Source organism: Triticum aestivum, chromosome 5B (genome assembly GCF_018294505.1).
Source record: "Triticum aestivum cultivar Chinese Spring chromosome 5B, IWGSC CS RefSeq v2.1, whole genome shotgun sequence".
In the NCBI taxonomy this organism is placed as follows: domain Eukaryota; kingdom Viridiplantae; phylum Streptophyta; class Magnoliopsida; order Poales; family Poaceae; genus Triticum; species Triticum aestivum.
This window is the reverse complement of record NC_057807.1, coordinates 15475530-15483067: the sequence shown is the minus strand read 5'-3', so window position 1 is coordinate 15483067 and position 7538 is coordinate 15475530.

The following is a 7538-nucleotide window of genomic DNA, read 5'->3' as shown; positions in this document are numbered from 1 at the left end:
AGTGGATGATACATTTTGACCAAAATAAAGCTGAACTTTTTCTTTAGGTTGTTCTCGTGCAGGTGTCGGGTCCGTTGTCTGGGTAATCATTTTCCATCTCCCGACGATAAAAAATGGGCAACTCGAGTCAGGCTCTCAGCACCTTCTACGCACATTGTAGATTGAAGTGTAGCAAATGTTGTAGGGAAGGATGAAAAAGTGTGAAACACACAAGACATACACCAAACGTTGTATTGATGCCTTCTGAAAAAATAAAAACAAACAAATTGGACTGATGGAATATGATATAGGTATACATGACATACATACTATCAAGACATGCCAGCATACCCCTTAGGTCTGAGGCATCCAACCTATTCGATCCCAGATTGAAAAATATACACTTGTGAATTTGGAAATAAACAGAGATCGACCATAACAAATATAAAGCTAGAATATTAGAAATGTCAACACAAGATGAGAGAGCCCGAACGTTTATATGGTCAGACTTGTGTGAGCCTAGCTATAGGTATGGGCTGGTGCATGAAGTGTGTGTGTGTGTGTGCACTCCATACGATATGAGCAATGGAAGGACCTGAATGGTGCTGCCCCATCTTCCAGATAGATATAAAAACTGTAGGGTTGCCATTTTAAATATTTTCACCCAAAGGAGGGGTACCACATATACGATCTCAATTTAGAATTTCTAATTTCAATACCTTACAAATAATTTTACTTCTTTTGTTGAATAATCCATAAATTCAGAATTGGATAGAACGACTGCTTATCCGCAAATGATATAAAAGGATAAGTACCACAAACAAACGTGGAAATTGTAACATCCTCATCTTAGAAGCTTCCACTTACCATAGATCTATCAGTCCTATTGTCACTATGATGGGACTATTTTAACAACAATCCCCTTCAGATTTTGATCTTCTGTCATTTTTTCGAAAATCCTATCAATGGAAATAAATTCTGATGAAGGGTTGCACTCCGCAGGCTGTGGTTCACTTGAAAACAAAAAATTGGACATTTGCTCCTTCTTAGCTTGTATATCATATTTGCCCTTCTTGTGTGTTCCTTCTGTGATTAGATTGTATGTATGGACAATCTTTTGCTGACCAATTCGATATGCACATCCAATCATCTGCCTTTGGACAGAAGGGTTCAACACAACATAGAGGAGCACCACACGCGACGCTCCAAATGATATAAAGGATAAGTACCACAAACAACTATGGAAATTGCAACATCCTCATCTTAGAAGCTTCCACTTACCAGAGATCTATAAGTTCTATTGTCACTATGATGGGACTATTTTCACAAAAATCTCTTTCAGATTTCCATCTTCTGTCATTTGTTCCAAAACCCTGTCATTGGAAATAAATTCTGATGAAGGTTCACTCCGCAGGTTGTGGCTCACTTGAAAACAACAATTTGGACATTTGCTTCTTCTTAGCTTGTATATCATATTTGCCCTTCTGTTGTGTTCCTTCAGTGATTAGATTGTATGTATGGACAATCATTTGCTGACCAATTCGATATGCACGTCCAATCGCCTGCCTTTTGACAGAAGGGTTCCACACAACATCGATCGAGGAGCACCACACACGACGCTCCAAAGAGGGTGATACCTTCTCCACACACCTTGGTCGATGCAAGCATCACCTTGACCTCGCTCTCCATATCATTAAAGTCCACCATCAAGGCCTTGCGAGTTTTAATGGAGACATTTCCACTATATACAGGAGCTCGTTGCGTTTAGTCCAGTTGAACTGTTTCCTCGGTTGTTCCATGATCAAGTCCAATGGTTCAAGAAACTAGCTAAACACACGCACTCTCTCTTTTAAAGCTTCTCTACTGGAATTTTTGTCTTTGCCGAGTGCAATATGTTAGGCAGTCAACAATAGTATCTTTGCCGAGTTCCTACCAAAGAAGTACTCGACAGAAATTAAAACTCGGCAAATAGGTACTTTGCCGAGTATCATCAATGAAACGCTCAGTAAAACAACAAAATGCGGCAACCAGGGTCTTGCTGAGTGCTAAAGTTGGAAAAAGCGGGTCTTAGCTACAATGTATTGTTTTGGCTGTAGCAGTTGCATACGACCTCGGATGAAGATGCTTCAAATATCAAAGTTGTTCATTTTGATGAGACTGATAATTTTATGTTGACAAGTTTTACATTTAGGCCATATTATTTACACTTTTTTCCAGAAAAAATTGGTCGCAAATGACCAACGCAATGACCATATTCATTCCACACTTTATGATAATGGGGTGAACTTGGGCATATAGGTTGCAAACAATGTTGGCAAATAGAGTTTTGAACTTTTGTACAAAAATATCATTTTCTATTTTTCTAAGTATCAAAAATGTGTATTTTTTGTGAGGCAATTATAAAAACTAGGGTGCAAAATGGCTCTATCTCTATTTTCACATGAAGTAGACCAAATTTGACGGACAACATCCAAGTGTTATAGATTTTGTAGGTCTCTAGTTAATTTTGCATATTTAAATGACTTTATGCTGATTTCTGAAAGTAATTCAATTTGAACCTCAATTGTATGATAGCTCTGTCCTAAAAATTAGCAAACAAACATTTTTAGGTACACAAGTGGTCATTATATGGAAGAACCACATATAGTTTAGAAATGTTCAACTCCTTGCTATAATGCCGGGCATTTTGACCCCTGTTGAAAAAATGAAAGAAAATGAGTAAAACTTCAAAAACTACAATCCTTTCGCATGGACTCCTTTTATATGTACTATTTGTGAGGAAAAATGCCTAACTTACATTACGACAATTTTGAAAAAAATCTTCACAAAATGGGCTATAAAATATGGACATTCATGACTTTCAAGCCAAACGATTAAGGTGATGACCATATTCATTGCATAATTTATGATAATGTGGTGAACTTGGATATATAGGTGCATATTTGCATTGCAAACAATGTTGGAAAATAGAGTTTTCAATTTTTATATAATAATATCATTTTCTATTTCCTATGTGTCAAAAATGGGTATTTTTTGTGAAGCAAGTACAAAAACCATGGTGCAAATTGGTACGACTATAATTTTCACATAAAGTAGACAGTCTCTAATGGACAATTCCCAAGTTCTATACAATTTCTATATTTCTAGTTACTTCCGCATATTAGAATGACTTCATGTTGATTTCCCGAAAGTAATTCAAATTTGAACATTAAGTGTGTGATAGCTCTTTCCTAAAAATTAACAAAGCACATGTTTAGGTACACAAGTAGCCATTATATGGAAGAACCACTTAGAGCTTTGAGAGATGCGACCTTTGTCATGAATAGCCATGCCGGCCATTTTGAGCCTGTTCTGAAAAAAAGAATACAAGTTCAAGAAATGCAATCCTTTCGCATGGACTCCTTTTATGTGTATTGGTTGCAAGGAAAAATGTCGAACTTTCAATATGACAATTTGGGAAAAAAAATCCTTTACAAAACAATCTATCGCGTATGGACATTCATGACTTTCATGCCAAATGACCAAGGTGATCGCCATATTCACTGCATAGTTTATTGTAATGTGCACACATTAGACACATAGGTGCATTACCATTACAAAAATGTTGACAAATAGATATTCTACCTTCGTTGTACAACAAAATTATTAACTATTTTCTAAATGTAAAATGTGTATCTTTTGTGAAGCAAGTACAAAAATATGATGAAAAATGGCTCCACTACAATTTTCACATAAAGTAGACAATATTTGATGGCAATTTCCAATTTTTTGGTTCATTTGCAATATTTCTAAATTTTTTGGTATTTACGAGTGTTGCACTCGGTAAAAATCATGCTTTTACTGATTGCCAAAGAGAAGGACACTCTCGACCAATCTCACGAAATCACATGGATTGATCACGTGGTAGCCTTCCATCCGGCTTTATCTCACAGCGCCTTCCCCCCTCTCTCTCTCTCCTTATCTCCTCCCTGTCAATCACAGCCACAAACACCTCCTCTCTCTTTCTTCTCTATCTTCTCACACCAAGCACATGTCGCTGTTCACCACTGGCCGCCGGAGAAGAGTAGAAGACCGGCGACTTGGGCGGCACCCTGTGCAGCGTGCTCCTCGGTCAGCTGCTCGTCACGCTGGCCGAGTTCAACCTCGAGCATGGCAGTGGCCCAAACATCTACGACATCTCAGAGATCAAAGGCTTCAACTCATTATGCGGTTTGCCAGCGTGATGTGTGTGTGTTGTCTGGCATTGTAAGTGTGTGTGTTTATGTTAGCATGTTGATGCATCCATGCCAGTTTATTGTGTATTGATGTATGCTTGTGGCTCGGCCGGCATGATGCACGTACATTGAGGGAGTCCTAGATTAGGGGGTGTCCGGATAGCCGGACTATGAGCTTTGGCCGGACTTCCGGACTATGAAAATACAAGATTGAAGACACCGTCCCGTGTCCGAATGGAACTTTCCTTGGCGTGGAAGGCAAGCTTGGCAATACGATATTAAGATCTCCTTCCATTGTAACCGACTCTGTGCAACCCTAGCCCTCTCCGGTGTCTATATAAATCGGAGAGTTTTTAGTCTGTAGGACGAAGAACAATCATACCATAGGCTAGTTTCTAGGGTTTAGCCTCTCTGATCTCGTGGTAGATCTACTCTTGTATTACCCATATCATCAATATTAATCAAGCAGGAGTAGGGTTTTACCTCCACCATGAGGGCCCGAACGTGGGTAAAAACATCGTGTCCCTTGTCTCCTGTTACCATCCGCCTAGACGCACAGTTCGGGACCCCCCACCCGAGATCCGCAGGTTTTGACACCGACATTGATGCTTTCATTGAGAGTTCCTCTGTGTCGTCACCATCAGGAAGGATGCCGCACCCCGTCGTTAAAGACGGCGCCGGTGCTAAAGGAGCTTTGGCTGTCGACCAAACTCTCCGGCTAGGCAGGTTTTTGATGACCGCCTGTTCGGCCGCCGCGCCGACGATGACCTCTCGGGCCATCGAAAGCAATCTTCACATCAGCTTGGAGCTTGCCGAGCAGTTTGATCCGACGGAGCTCCTCTCCCTGAACGAGCTCTTGGATCGCATTGCGGCCTTGGGAGTCGCTACAGATTACGGCCATTGAGCTTAAATCCGATCAGAGAGAGATCGACTCTCCCCAGGTCACCCATCACGTCGAAGTGGTGGAAGAACAATGCGGCGAGTCTTCGCCCGCCCTAAGGACCAGATGTGTCCGGATTCCCGATTCCTCCAAGCCGGACACTCGCGGAGGGGAGGATGTCGCCCAAACCCTGAACCTAAAGTCAGGCAGCAGGCCTGATTCATTGAATAATGTCCAAGAAAGCAAGCTTCCGAATTCGGAAAGCTCTTGGCCCCTGAATCTTACATCGGGCAAGGTTCCGGATTTAAATCCACCCGCCGAACCAACTATGCGGGATTTATCCCAAATACGGCAAGAGCCCGGGGAAACAGTACACCACTACTGGGCCAGATTCCTCCTGATTACGAACAGGATAAAGGACTGCCGCGAGAAAGAAGCAATTTCATTCTTCTATAACAACTGCACGGACATCGGAATCCTCAACGCCATAAGTCGCCGTGAAATTACGCGATTCGCCGACTTGACATCCATAGTACGAAAGTACTGTGCGACTGAAAGCGTTCGGAAAACCGAAGATAAATTCTGGGACAATCCGGCCCCGAATACAACACGAGTCCGAAACAAAAGGGCGCATTATCGCCAGGCATCTGAGCCAAACATCAAAAAACAAAAACCCTCTATAGGGTATGGGATCGTACTGGAGGGATGGCTCAATGGACCATGTAAAATTCATAATTCAGGGGAAGCCACACCAACTTACAGCCTTAGAGCATGTTGGATACTCCGGCAGGTGGCCCGAAGTGGCGAGGAGCTTCTAACTCCAGCACCCGAAGAATACCTCCCCAGAAATGCCAGTACGGTTTCGACAGTCTTTGAGACCTTCACATCAAACAATACGAGGAAACGAATGCTCCGCAACCTTACCGAAGTCTACCACGTAGCAACAATAAACCCATGGAGTGACACGACTATTACCTTTAATGCCAGTGACGAACCTAAATTCCGGACAGCCCGAGCACCAGCCGCATTGGTCCTCAGTCCGATAGTGGACAGCTTCCGACTTACAAAGGTACTCATGGACGGCGGCAGCGGACTTAACCCCATCTACGAGGAAAACCTGCGAAAAATGGAAATTGACTGGAGCCGCATTGAGCGAAGCAACACAACCTTTAGAGGAATAATTCCAAGTCGGGAAGCGTGCTGTTCAGGAAAAATCACACTTGATGTGGTGTTCGGCACGCCGGATAATTACAGATCCGAGGAGGTCATGTTCCAAGTGGCCCCGTTCAGCAGCGGATACCACGCTCTGCTAGGGCGAGAAGCATTTACAATTTTCCAGGCCATACCCCATTACGGGTACATGAAGCTCAAAATGCCTGGACCCAACGGAATCATCACTCTCGCAAGTGATCCGGACATAGCGCTCTGCGCCGAAAACAAGACAGCCGCACTGGCCCTGGAGGCATTATCCGAAGCCCTAGCGACCGAGGAACTAACTGCGTTGCGCTCCACGGTGGACAGGGACGATGTGATACTAGACAAGAGATCCAAGTCCACCTCTTTGAAACCAGCGGACGAAATAGTCAAATTCCAAGTCCATCCAACGGACCCCACAAAAACGGCCTCCATCGGGGCATAACTAAAACCCGATGTAGACGCCGCACTCAGAGAATTCCTGCGAGAGAATTGGGACATTTTCGCGTGGCACCCCTCAGATATGCCAGGAATCCCACGCAGGCTGGCTGAGCACAGCCTGAACATCCTAAAAGGGTTTAAACCCATCAAGCAGACTCTACGGTGTTTTTCTGAACCCAAGAGACAAGCCATGGGAGAGGAGCTAGCAAAACTGCTGGAAGCCGGATTCATCAAAGACATAAAACATCCGGACTGGCTAGCAAACCTGGTGATGGTACCAAAGAAGGACAAATCTTGGCGCCTATATGTCGATTTCAAAGACCTAAATAAGGCCTGCCCAAAGGACCCTTTCCCACTCCCCCGAATTGATCAAATCATCGACGCCACCGCAGGACACGACTCATTGTGTTTCCTCGACGCATACTCTGGCTACCACCAAATCAAGATGGCAGAGTCAGACCAAGCCGCAACGGCATTCATAACCCCATACGGCCCATTCTGCTTCAACACGATGCCCTTCGGAATCAAAAACGCTGGCGCAACATATCAGCGCATGATTCAGACATGTCTAGCCAACCAGATCGGCAAAACAGTTGAAGCGTACGTAGATGACGTTGTCGCCAAAACCAAACACGTCGACACTCTAGTAGACGACCTGAGGCTCACGTTCGACAATCTCCGAACATATGACATTAAGCTCAACCCGGAAAAATGTGTTTTCGGCGTACCAGCCGGAAAGCTCTTGGGCTTCATCATATCCGGTAGAGGAATTGAAGCAAACCCAGCCAAGATCCAAGCTCTGTCACAATTGGATACCCAAAAGACCTCAA